Source organism: Oryx dammah, unplaced genomic scaffold, assembly GCF_014754425.2.
Source record: "Oryx dammah isolate SB20612 unplaced genomic scaffold, SCBI_Odam_1.1 HiC_scaffold_20, whole genome shotgun sequence".
NCBI classification, from domain to species: Eukaryota; Metazoa; Chordata; class Mammalia; order Artiodactyla; family Bovidae; genus Oryx; species Oryx dammah.
The window spans coordinates 21,706,138-21,720,084 of record NW_024070204.1 but is presented as its reverse complement, the minus strand read 5'-3'; positions in this window follow the sequence as shown (position 1 = coordinate 21,720,084).

The following is a 13,947-nucleotide window of genomic DNA, read 5'->3' as shown; positions in this document are numbered from 1 at the left end:
CATTAAATGGTGATCTTTACCCAGATCAATCCAAGAGAGAAACTGTTTCAAAGAACCTTGTGAGAAAGTAATTAAAAGAAATTTCTTGTTAATGCATCATATTTCAAAAGTTTTATTTTGCTGTTTTGTTAATTAAAGACTTCCAGCTCTTCATTGTATCCTTGTATATATCTCAGATGTCTGAGAGAAGGAAAGCAACAGTATATCTGAATTTTATCTTATAAACACACTTTAAGAAATTCCTAGAGTTGCATTAGATGCATTAAACATGTTTGTCAATGTTGAAAAAAAAGTGTGAATGGTAATATTACCCATATCATATTCTGCTCATATGTACTGTGGTTAAATGGTCATGATTTTTAAAAGTACATGTGAAAAAAATACGATGGAAAAGGGATCATTGCTAGAGCGGGAAATGTTTATTACAGGTTTTTTTTTTTTTTTTTTTCCCAGCTATGTTCTCTATGCTGTTTTCTCTCAATCATTTAAAAGTAAACAAACAAAAAACTTCAAACTTGTATAACAGACAATGTTGGAGTTCACTGAGACTTAATAAAGTTGACAAACCTTAGTCTGAGATGAATTGAAAAGAAATACACTCAAAGCTACAGTATGTAAGAAAAGTACACTTAAGTAAAGTTGTTCAAAATATTCTGAATCAGTACATACTAACTCAAGGTCTAAATAGTCATTGAGAAACATTCTGGATTTTCTTCATTCAGTTCAGTTCAGTCACTCAGTCGTGTCTGACTCTTTGTGACCCCATGGACTGCAGCACACCAGGCCTCTCTGTCCATTACCAACTCCAAGAGTTTACTCAAACTCAGGTCCATTGAGTGGCTGATGCCATCCAACCATCTCAACCTCTGTTGTCCCCTTCTCTTCCCACCATCAATCATTCCCACCATCAATCATTCCCAACATCAGGATCTTTTCAAATGAGACAGCTCTTCAAATCAGGTGGCCAAAGTATCAAAGTTTCAGCTTCAGCATCAGTCCATCCAATGAATGTTCAGGTCTGATTTCCTTTAGGATGGACTGGTTGGATCTCCTTGCAGTCCAAAGGACTCTCAGGAGTTTTCTCCAGCCCCACAGTTCAAAAACATCAATTCCTTGGCATTCAGCTTTCTTTATAGTCCAACTCTCACATCCATACATGACTACTGGAAAAACCATAGCCTTGACTAGATGGACTTTTGTTGGCAAAGTAATGTCTCTGCTTTTTAATATGCTGTCTAGGTTGGTCATAGATTTTCTTCCAAGGAGTAAGTGTCTTTTAATTTTATGGCTGCAATCACCATCTGCAGTGATTTTGGAGCCCTAAAAAATAAAGTCTCTCATTGTTTCCATTGTTTCCCCATCTATTTTCCATGAAGTGATCGGACCAGATGCCATGATCTTAGTTTTTTGAAAGTTGAGTTTTAAGCCAACTTTTTCACTTTCCTCTTTCACTTTGATCAAGAGGCTCTTTAGTTCTTCTTCTCTTTCTGCCATAAGGGTGGTCATCTGCACATATGAGGTTATTGATATTTTTCCCGTTAATCTTGATTCCAGCTTATGCTTCATCCAGCCCAGCATTTCTCATGATGTGCTCTGCATATAAGGTAAATAAGCAGGGTAACAATATATAGCCTTCATATGTTCCTTTCCTGATTTAGAATCAGTCTGTTGTTCCATGTCCAGTTCTAACTGTTGCTTCCTGACCTGCATACTATGTCTCAGGAGGCAGGTGATGTGGTCTGGTATTCCCATCTCTTTAAGAATTTTTCACAGTTTGTTATCCACACAGTCAAAGGCTTTGGTATAGTCAATAAAGCAGAAGTAGATGTTTTCTGGAATTCCCTTGCTTTCTCTATGATCCAACAGATGTTGGTAATTTGATCTCTGGTTCCTTGTGCCTTTTCTAAATCCAGCTTGAACTTCTGAAAGTTCTCAGTTCACAAACTGTTGAAGGCTAACTTGAAGGATTTTGAGCATTGCTTTGCTAGCATTCAAAATGAGTGCAATTTTGGTAGTTTGAATAGTTTTGACAATGTCCTTCTTTGGGACTGGAATGAAAACTGACCTTTTCCAGTCCTGAGGCCAATGCTAAGTTTTCCAAATTTTCTGGTGTGCAACACTTTTACAGCATCTTTTAGGATTTGAAATAGCTCAACTGGAATTCCATCATGTCCTCTGGCTTTTTTCCTAGAGATGCTTTCTACAGCCCACTTGACTTCAAACTCAGGATGTCTGGCTCTAGGTAAGTGATCACACCATTGTGATTATCTGGGTTGTGAAGATCTTTTTTATATAGTTCTTCTGTGTATTCTTGACACCTCTTATTAATACCTTCTGCTTCTCTTAGGTCCATACCATTTCTGTCCTTTATGGTTCCCATCTTTACATGAAATGTTCCCTTGGTATCTCTAATTTTCTTGAAGTGAGATCTAGTCTTTCCCATTCTATTGTTTTCCTCTATTTCTTTTCATTGATTGCAGAGGAAGGCTTTTTTATCTCTCCTTGCTATTCTTTGGAACTCTGCATTCAGATGGATATATCTTTCCTTTTATCCTTTGCCTTTCACTTCTCTTCTTTTCACAGGTATTTGTAAGGCCTCTTCACAAAACCATTTTTTTTTTTGACATTTGTTTTTCTTGGGGATTGTCTTGATCACTGCCTCCTGTACAATGTCATAAACCTTCTTCCCTATTTCTTCAGGCACTCTGTCTATCAAATCTAATCCCTTAAATCTATTTGTCACTTTCACTGTATATCATAAGGGATTTGATTTAGGTCATACCTGAATGGTCTAGTGGTTTTCCCTGCTTTCTTCAATTTAAGTCTGAATTTGGCTATAAAGTGTTCAAGATCTGAGCCATAGTCAGCTCCCGGTCTTGTTTTTGCTGACTGTATTGAGTTTGTCCATCTTTGGCTGCAAAGGATATGATCAATCTGATTTTGGTGTTGACCTTCTGGTGATGTCCATATGTAGTCTTTTCTTGTGTTGTTGGAAGAAGGTGTTTGCTATGACCAGTGCATTCTCTTGGCAAAACTCTATTAGCTTTTGCCCTGCTTCATTCTGTACTCCAAGGCCAACTTCAGCTTCTTCAACATTACTTGTTGGGGCATAGACTTGTATTACTGTGACATCGAATGGTTTGCCTTGGAAATGAACAGAGATTATTCTGTTGTTTTTAAGATTGTATCAAAGTACTATATTTCAGACTCTCTTGTTGACTATGATTGACTAGTTTTCTGTGAGTATTGTTTCAGTGTGTCTGCCCTCTGATGCCCTCTTGCAACACTTACCATCTTGCTTGGGTTTCTCTTACCTTGGCGTGGGGTATCTCTTCACAGCTGCTCCAGCAAAGCACAGCCGCTGTTCCTTACCTTGGACGAGGGGTATCTCCTTACCGCCACCGTTCCTGACCTTCAACGTGGGATAGCTCCTCTAGGCCCTCCTGTGCCTGCGCAGCCAAAACTCCTCCGGTTGCTCCTCCCGGCCGCCGGCCCTGGCCTCGGGCTAGGGTGGCTCCTCAAGGTCACCGCCCCTGGCCTTGGGCACAAGGTGGCTTCTCCTGGCCACCACTGACCTCAAACGCGGGGTGTCTCCTTGCGGCCGCCACCCCTGACCTCAGACGCGGGGTAGCTCCTCTAGGCCGCTGCCCCTTACCTCAGACACAGGGCAGCTCCTCTTGGCCATCCCTGCGCCGTCGCAGCCTGGCACTCTAGGCCGCTGCTCCTGACCTCGGACGTGGGGTAGCTCCTGTGGGCCGCGCTTAGTGAGCCGGCTTGTGGCCGCCTGCACTTAGTGAGCCGGCTTGTGGCCGCCTTGTCTAACTCAATGAAACCAAGCCATGCCTGCGGGGCAACCCAAGAAGGGCGGGTCATGGTGGAGAGGCCTGACAGATGTAGTCCACTGGAGAAGGGAATGGCAAGCCACTTCAGTATTCTTGCCTTGAGAACCCCATGAACAGTAGGAAAAGGCAAAATGATAGGATACCAAAAGAGGAACTCCCCAGGTCCTTAGGTGCCCAATATTCTACTGGAGATCAGTGGAGAAATAACTCCAGAAAGAATGAAGGGATGGAGCCAAAGCAAAAGCAATACCCAGTTGTGAATGTGACTGGTGATAGAAGCAAGATCCGATGCTGTAAAGAGCAATATTGCATAGGAACCTGGAAGGTCAGGTCCATGAATCAAGACAAATTGAAAGTGGTCAAACAAGAGATGGCAAGGGTGAACGTCGACATTCTAGGAAACAGTGAACTAAAATGGACTGGAATGGGTGAATTTAACTCAGATGACCATTACATCTACTACTGCGGGCAGGAATCCCTCAGAAGAAATGGAGTAGCTATCATGGTCCACAAAAGAGTCCGAAATGCAGTACTTGGATGCAATCTCAAAAACGACAGAATGATCTCTTCGTCTCCAAGGCAAACCATTCAATATCACAGTTATCCAAGTCTATGCCCCAACCAGTAACACCGAAGAAACTGAAGTTGAATGGTTTTATGAAGACCTACAAGACCTTTTAGAACTAACACCCCAAAAAGATGTCCTTTTCATTATAGGGGACTGGAATGCAAAAGTAGGAAGTCAAGAAACACCTGGAGTAACAGGCAAATTTGGCCTTGGAATGCAGAATGAAGCAGGGCAAAGACTAGTAGAGTTTTGCCAAGAAAATGCACTGGTCATAGCAAACACCCTCTTCCAACAACACAAGAGAAGACTCTACACATGGACATCACCAGATGGTCAACACCAAAATCAGATTGATTATATTCTTTGCAGCCAAAGATGAAGAAGCTCTATACAGTCAACAAAAACAAGACTGGGAGCTGACTGTGGCTCAGATCATCAACTCCTTATTACCAAATGCAGACTTAAATTGAAGAAAGTAGGGAAAACCGCTAGACCATTCAGGTATGACCTAAATCAAATCCCTTATGATTATACAGTGGAAGTGAGAAATAGATTTAAGGGTCTAGATCTGATAGATAGAGTGCCTGATGAACTATGGAATGAGGTTACTGACATTGTACAGGAGACAGGGATCAAAACCATCCCCATGGAAAAGAAATGCAAAAAAGCAAAATGACTGTCTGGGGAGGGCTTACAAATAGCTGTGAAAAGAAGAGAGGTGAAAAGCAAAGGAGAAAAGGAAAGATATAAGCATCTGAATGCAGAGTTCCAAAGAATAGCAAGCAGAGATAAGAAAGCCTTCTTCAGTGATCAATGCAAAGAAATAGAGGAAAACAACAGAATGGGAAAGACTAGAGATCTCTTCAAGAAAATTAGAGATACCAAGGGAACATTTCATGCAAAGATGGGCTCAATAAAGGACAGAAATGGTCGGGACCTAAGAGAAGCAGAAGATATTAACAAGAGGTGGCAAGACTACATGGAAGAACTGTACAAGAAAGATCATCATGACCCAGATAATCATGATGGTGTGATCACTCATCTAGAGCAAGACATCTTGGAAAGTGGAGTCAAGTGGGCCTTAGAAAGCATCACTACGAACAAAGCTAGTGGAGGTGATGGAATTCCAATTGAGCTGTTTCAAATCCTGAAAGACGATGCTGTGAAAGTGCTGCACTCCATATGCAGCAAATTTGGAAAACTCAGCAGTGGCCACAGGACTGTAAAAGGTCAGTTTTCATTCCAATCCCAAACAAAGGCAATGCAAAAGAATGCTGAAACTACCGCACAATTGCACTCATCTCACATGCTAGTAAAGTAACGCTCAAAATTCTCCAAGCCAGACATCAGCAATACGTGAACCGTGAACTCCCTGATGTTCAAGCTGGTTTTAGAAAAGGAAGAGGAACCAGAGATCAAATTGCCAACATCTGCTGGATCATTGAAAAAGCAAAAGAGTTCCAGAAAAAACATCTATTTCTTCTTTATTGACTATGCCAAAGTCTTTGACTGTGTGGATCACCATAAACTGTGGAAAATTCTGAAAGAGATGAGAATACTAGACCACCTAACCTGCCTCTTGAGAAATCTGTATGCAGTTCAGGAAGCAACAGTTAGAACTGTACATGGAACAACAGACTGGTTCCAAGTAGGAAACGGAGTACGTCAAGGCTGTATATTGTCACCCTGCTTATTTAACTTATATGCAGAGTACATCATGAGAAATGCTGGACTGGAAGAAACACAAGCTGGAATCAAGATTGCTGGGAGAAATATCAATAACCTCTGATATGCAGATGACACCACCCTTATGGCAGAAAGTGAAGAGGAACTAAAAAGCCTCTTGATGAAAGTGAAAGAGGAGAGTGAAAAAGTTGGCTTAAAGCTCAACATTCAGAAAACGAAGATCATGGCATCCGGTCCCATCACTTCATGGCAAATAGATGGGGAAACAGTGGAAATAGTGTCAGACTTTATTTTGGGGGGCTCCAAATCACTGCAGATGGTGACTGCAGCCATGAAATTAAAAGACACTTACTCCTTGGAAGAAAAGTTATGACCAACCTAGACAGCATATTCAAAAGCAGACACATTACTTTGCTGACTAAGATCCATCTAGTCAAGGCTATGGTTTTTCCTGTGGTCATGTATGGATGTGAGAGTTGGACTGTGAAGAAGGCTGAGCACCGAAGAATTGATGCGTTTGAAATGTGGTGTTGGAGAAGACTCTTGAGGGTCCCTTGGACTGCAAGGAGATCCAACCAGTCCATTCTGAAGACCAACTCTGGGATTTCTTTGGAAGGACTGATGCTAAAGCTGAAGCTCCAGTTCTTTGGCCACCTCATGCGAAGAGCTGACTCATTGGAAAAGAGTCTGATGCTGGGAGAGATTGGGGGCAGGAGGAGAAGGGGACGACCCAGATTGAGATGGCTGGATGGCATCACGGACTCGATGGAAGTGAGTCTGAGTGAACTCCAGGAGTTGGTGATGGACAGGGAGGCCTGGCGTGCTGCGATTCATGGGGTCAGGAAGAGTCGGACACGAGTGAGCGACTGAACTGAACTGAACTGTTGACTATGATGGTTGCTCCATTCCTTCTAAGAGATTCTTGCCCACAGTAGTAGATATAATGGTCATCTGAGTTAAATTCACCCATTCCAGTCCATTTTAGTTCACTGATTCCTAGAATGTTGACATTCACTCTTGCCATCTCCTGTTTGACCACTTCCAATTTGCCCTGATTCATGGATCCTATGAATTTTCCCTGATTCATGGATCCTATGAATTTGCTCTGATTCCAGGTTCCTATGCAATATTGCTCTTTACGGCATCAGACTTTGCTTCCATCAAGAGTCACATCCACAACTGGGTGTTGTTTTTTCTTTGGCTAAGTCTCTTCTTTCTTTCTGGAGTTATTTCTCCACTCTTCTCCAGTAGCATATTGGGCACCTACTGACATGGGGAGTTCATCTTTCAGTGTCCTATCTTTTTGCTTTTCATACTGTTCATGGGGTTTCAAGGCAAGAATACTGAAGTGGTTTGCCATTCCCTTCTCCAAGGACTTTCTTCATAGAGACCTGCAATTTTATGCTAACTCTAATCTACAAAATTTCATTTTTGTTTCTACTCAGAATTCTACAGTTAGTAAAATGATAAGTGAAACATGTAGACAGTGTTCAATCCAAACTTTAATCATATTGTTTCATATAATTCAATTTTTCCTTGAAAACAGAAATTAAAAGTCATCAATAACTTAAAGCTGTTGAAGCACCTTGGATATTAAAACAAATATATACTAAGTTCTTTAGTATTTTAGGCAAGATGATAAAAGAATAATAAATGGGTGAGCATGTATTATCACATTACTGCCTGCAAATACAACATGGAAAATTGCACATAAAGTATGTACACCACTCGTTTCTATACTGAAATTGTAGCTTCTTTTTGTAGGAAGCAGAGTTATTTTACTTGAAAACAGAACCACAGAAACATATACACATGTGTATTTATATAATATGAACTATTAGAGGGTATTATGGCATAATGACATCTGGTTTCATCAGTCATTTTGTAAACATGATGCAAAATATGTTGAGATAGAATGAAGCTGTATTATTTATCTGTTTTTTTTTTCCTTGCAGATACAAATACAAAATAAAAACAGCACTGCTTGATTGCTGATGTCTTTCCTCAATTAGCATAAAAGCAAATTGAATTTTTTTGTTGTTTGTTTTGCTTGAGGGGGCAAAACAACAGAGTTGTTTTCCTCTTCCTGCTGTATTTCTATCAAACACATTTTTACTGCAAACTATGTTTGAGTTTTAGGCAAGTTATTTTCATTCTTGTAAGTCAGAAATAATTTTCAATTGCAGCTCTCTATGCTCCCTTAAGGAAATATATTAGCCACCACATGGTGGTTTAAGTGCACAATTAGTTTTCTTCTTACTCTTTGCATGTTATACTTCCAGGTGGGTGGTCTTTAAACACTCAAGTAGTGATTTCAAGGGCATTGAAAGCACCCAAATTTGGCTCTTCTACTGGAGTCAAAGACGTTATTTTCAGTCATGTTTGGCTTTAGAGGAAATAGTTTGAAAGCAGTCTAAAACTCTTAATTCTTCAGTGAGTCACTCTCCACTGAATGACAAAGTCTGGTAAATGATAACCTACTTGGAAGAAAGGATGCTGTGAAATTAAACATTCCAATCACCCAAGAGAAGCAGCAAGACAATAACAAAGATTTTTTTTTCTTAATTCTATCAGATTAGGCAATGGAAAAAAAATTAAAAAACATAAATTTTCTTTGATATCAGAATAAAGCCTGGTTGCTTTCTAATAGCAAGTGATACAATTCATCTGATTAGTCTTGTGATATAATAAGGTTACTGGGGAAATTACTACATTATTGTAATAAACCACAATAGTGATAGTTATAGTCTGTGGACCTAAAACAAGTATATTGCCCATTATTTCTCCGGCAAAGATAGGTTTATTTAGGATCTGCAGAGAATTGCGATTTGGGGTCTGCCACCATGGCAAGCTACTTGCAAGTCTTTGAAGGCAAGGGAAAGAGAATGCTTTGATAGAGGGTACAGAAAGTTGAGAGGACTATAGAAAACAAACATGACTTTTGTTGGCTGAATTGTTGCCAGGAAAGAAGAGCCATCTTTGTTTTTCCTGTCCAGTTCTATTATTGTTTCAGGGCATGAGAGCTCCCCCATCTGGCTTCCCAACTTTATTTTATTGAGTTTTCTGCTTATTGATTTTTTTATAAGTGGAAAAGAAAAAGAAATGGACTGTGCTGTTACATGCAGGGTTTTTATACATAAATAACTTACCCACAATTATTATATGACAATGGTTCAAAGACTGGAATTGAAGCCCTCTATGTTAAAGCCTCTCTCAATTCTTAGGTTATTCTGTCCTGAATCCTGTGTGTGTGTGTGTGTGCACGCATGCGTGCACGCTTTGTGACTCAATAGAGAAGGCAATGACAACCCACTCCAGTACTCTTGCCTGGAAAATTCCACGGATAGAGGAGCCTGGTAGGCTGCAGTCCATGGGGTCGCTGTGAGTCAGACACCACTGAGTGACTTCACTTTCACTTTTCACTTTCATGCATTGGAGAAGGAAATGGCAACCCACTCAGTGTTCTTGCCTGGAGAATCCCAGGGACGGGGGAGCCTGGTGGGCTGCTGTCTATGGGGTCGCACAGAGTCAGACACGATGGAAGTGACAGCCACAGCAGCAGCAGCAGCAGTGTCTGACTCTGTGACTCCATGGACTGTAGCCCTCCTGGCTCCTCTGTCCATGAGGATTCTCCAGGCAGGCAAGAATACTGGAATGGGTTGCCATGCCCTCTTTCAGAGGATCTTCTAGGGATCGAACCCAGGTCTCCCACATTGCAGGTGGATTCTTTACCATCTGAGCCACCAAGGAAGTCCTGTCTTGAATCCTAGGTGCACCCAAATCCAAGTAGCCCACAGAGGTGCTGACCCAAAGTGTGTAATTAGCATCTATCACAAAAGCAACCTGTACTTAGAAAAAAATCTGCTATTAAGAAGAATTGAAATTGGCTCTTATCATCTGTACAGTTCTTCTCAGAGGTGATTTACTCCTCTCTTTACATATTTAAGAGTATTTAGTTTTTATACTACATATAAAAAAAGATATGAAAGGAGTGAGTCCAATCTCATTCTCCCTTCCCCTCAAAACTGTTTATTAAATCATACCCAACCCACAGGAAAAATGATTTATTATCATTGAGGATGAGCTATAGAATTAATTACAGGAATCAACGCTAGCATAAGAGAAAGAATAAAGCAACCTGTCTCCCTCAAATAATTATATCAATAAGACGATAATTCAGAAAATACTTTAAAAGGGCAAACAGTATCAGCTTTTTTTTTTTTTTTGCTAAGTTGCTATTTGTTGACTGTAACTGTGGCATTACTTTTGCCAGGAATGTGCCAGTAATAACTATATTTTTTGATGATTTACAAATACATTTTATTACTATATGAATATTAGTTTAATAGAGTTCTAATATAACATTTGGTACTTTGGTGTTAATATGATGTTCAAATTAAGAACATTATAATTTCCACCTAAAATTATGTCCTTCAAACTAAATACTAGAAATTAGTGAGAATAAAAAAGCCTGCTTTGTTGGTTAAATTAGATTTTTATTTTATTTATTTATTTTTTTTGCTCATTTGACATGCTGTGTTTCATTAAAGCCATAATGTAATACAATTTTTCAAAATAAGTATTGCCAAAAAAGTCTAGCTGTGCTAGATATGATTTCTCTTCCTTTCTTCCCCATAATTAACCAATATGTGGCATTTTGCTCTCATTGTGCCTCAATTTATTCATCTATAAAATGGAGACATTACTAATAGCTGCTTCACAAGATAGGCACTTTGAATTTGTAATTTATTCTGCCTTAATTTTTTTTTACGTAGTAAAAAATTAATGTTAATAGAAGGCTGCAGTCCATGGGGTCGCTGAGGGTCGGAGACGACTGAGCGACTTCACTTTCACTTTTCACTTTGATGCATTGGAGAAGGAGATGGCAACCCACTCCAGTGTTCTTGCCTGGAGAATCCCAGGGACGGGGGAGCCTGGTGGGCTGCCATCTATGGGGTCGCATAGAGTCAGACACGACTGAAGCGACTTAGCAGTAGCAGTAGCAGCAGTATCAATAAAAATCTGGTTCACCTATTTAGTACTGGATTTGATTTTGCAAAATCATGAAAGAAGCTTCCAAAAACCAACAGAGTCGTCTCAGTTTCTTATCGGCCATGCAAGATTTTATATCCTTCACAATGGATCTTCTTCTCTGACAATAGGTTTGTCAAAGACAGGTTCTTTCCAAGCCATGACATCAAGTGTATCCCATGTACATTGACATACAGCATAGTTCTTCATACATTTTAACTTTCCCACATTGTTCTAAAAATGTCCAATTTTTAGGAAAACTCAAATCCTGGAATGTGCATTAAGACTTCTGTTGTCAGCCCTTAATAGAGTTCATGTTTGGCCACTTCCTGAAAATTTGATAACTTTGCTTTTAATATTTTTTAAAATTTTATTTCTGTATAACTTATAAGAAATAAAAGCAGAAATCACAACTAGTAACTCAGTACTCACAGAGTGAACACCCCATTATAACTATAAACCATGTCAAATATTAACCATTAATGGGATCTCAGAAACCAACATTTGTTCTCCCAAATTACTTCTCCCTCCACCCCAAAGATAATCAATGTGCTGACGTTCAAAATGGTGCATTAGTTTTCCACTTTTTGAACAATGAACAAGTGACATCACAACATAGGCATTGCCTAATGTCCATTTTCTTTTACTTCTTTTTATGTGTGTGAGTCATTCATATGAGGCTTATAGTTGTGAGTAGTAATAATGAGTTCATTTTCATTGTTGCATAGAATTTTATTTCATGCATATACCATGTTTATTCTACATTTGATGAAAATGTTATTCAAGTTTTGACAGCTGTGAATAATTATGCTATGGATATTCATATATATGTATAGTGTGTATGTATATTTTTTGGAGAATACACATAAGGTGAAATTTTGACTATGCATATGTTGAAATTTAGTAGATAATTTTGAATATTCTTCTAAAGTGGATATTTGAATTTTCACTTCTATTAACAATTCACCCTTGCCAAGCTGATATTCATCTTCAGGACATGGTGAAAGACAGGGAAGCTTGGCATACTGCAGTCCATGGGGTCACAAAGAGTCAACACAACTGAGTAACTGAATAACAAGAAGCTTAAATTAACTCTTTATTTTCCATTTTTAAAAGAAATACTACTAGATTTGTTGTAATGCCTTTCCATAGATGTGTACTGGCCATCTGGACACCTTTTGAAAGATTCTCATTGGAGCTTTTGCTATTTCTTCCACTATTTATCAAAATTTTCTTATTGATTTTTAGATCTTTATATAGGTTAGATAAGACTTCTCTGTCTGTTTTATCTGCTAATGTTCTCTGTGACAACAGAAATTAACTTTACTTGCCAATGTTTAGTTGAGGACTACTGTAATATTCAAAGCTACTGTAATCCAAACTGATTATCCAGATGATTTAAACCTTGGGCCTCAGAGACAGTTGTTTTTTCTAGTTCTGCTTTACTCTTTCCCAAATATGTAATCTCTTTGATTCCCCACAGAAAACCTAAGGTGCTTACCAAAGCCCCTCCAGGAGTACCAAAGTTGGGGGAGAGTGAGATAGAATGAGGAAAAGTCAATGACACATTCACCATCTAACTGAGAGGAGACCATCCTTACCTGGGGGCATGCATGCATTCACTCAGACTTTTTGAGATGTAGGGAAAAGGAAGTGAGGAAGACAGTAGAGTCAGAAATCATTTTTAGTTCATTGTTTAGGTTTTTATAATGTTCAATTATAGATTTTTGTATTCCTTATTAGTCTTTACTAATAATCCTTTGTTCAGGGGCTTTTATGAGAAAAGATAAAACATAGGCTGCAAATGATCCAAAGAGTCAAAATCATAACACAGGTAAGTTTCCAAGGACAGGAGGTCACAGCTGGAGTCAGATGATTGGATTAAAAAAAAGAAAAAGAAAAAACCAGCACTGCAACCTGAAAAAGAATTAACATTGAAGAGTCACTACTGGAAGTCCAGAGAGGAGGGCAAAGACTGCCACAGTGGGTTAGGATTACTCCTTATGTGATGAGTCAGCCTCCATGCCCAGGCACTTCTCAGGAGTCACACATCTCGTGTGCAGTGGGGGCCTCTGCATCGGCATCATAGCCCTTGCTATGATGATCTGTTACTCAGTCCTCCAGGAAGATGGATCTAGTTAGTCATCAGGAGTGGCAATCTGAGTAGGTAGAGCAGGCTCCAAGAACATCTCGATCCCAGTCAGTTGTATTTCTAAAAAGATATCTACGTGAATGACACAGACTGTTCAATCAATAGCAAAAGTTTGTTTCCAGTTTGCAGCTCTTAAGAGGGGAATGTTTAACTGGCCAGTCTGTAGTTTTCCAAATCATAGACTCATAGAGAGCAACAGCGAAACCCAAGGGTAAGTGAAACTCTGACAAATTCTGCCAAACTTCACGTCAACCAGCGCTTGGAGAATGATCTTAAGTTCTGTTGACTGAGCACTGAACTCAAATCAATTTTTGGCTTTGCCTACCTGGTGTTTACATTGAATTGTGCAGCAGTCTCATAGATAACCTTGGGTTTCAGCTAAGCTAAACCACCAGGGAACCAGTCCCCAGCATTTAAGGGAACCTCTGTAAATGAAGAGCTTTTCTGAACCAGTGGTTCTCATTCAAGTACTGCAGTGGAGGTAAAGTGTTAGTCCACTCAATCGTGTCCGAGTCTTTGTGACCCCAAAGGCTGTAGCCTGCCAGGCTCCTCTGTCCATGGAATCCTCCAGGAAAGAATACTGGAGTGGGTTGCCATTCCCTTCTCCAGGGGATCTTCCAGACCCAGGGATCAAACCCAGACCCAAGGATTGAACCTAAATTGCAGGC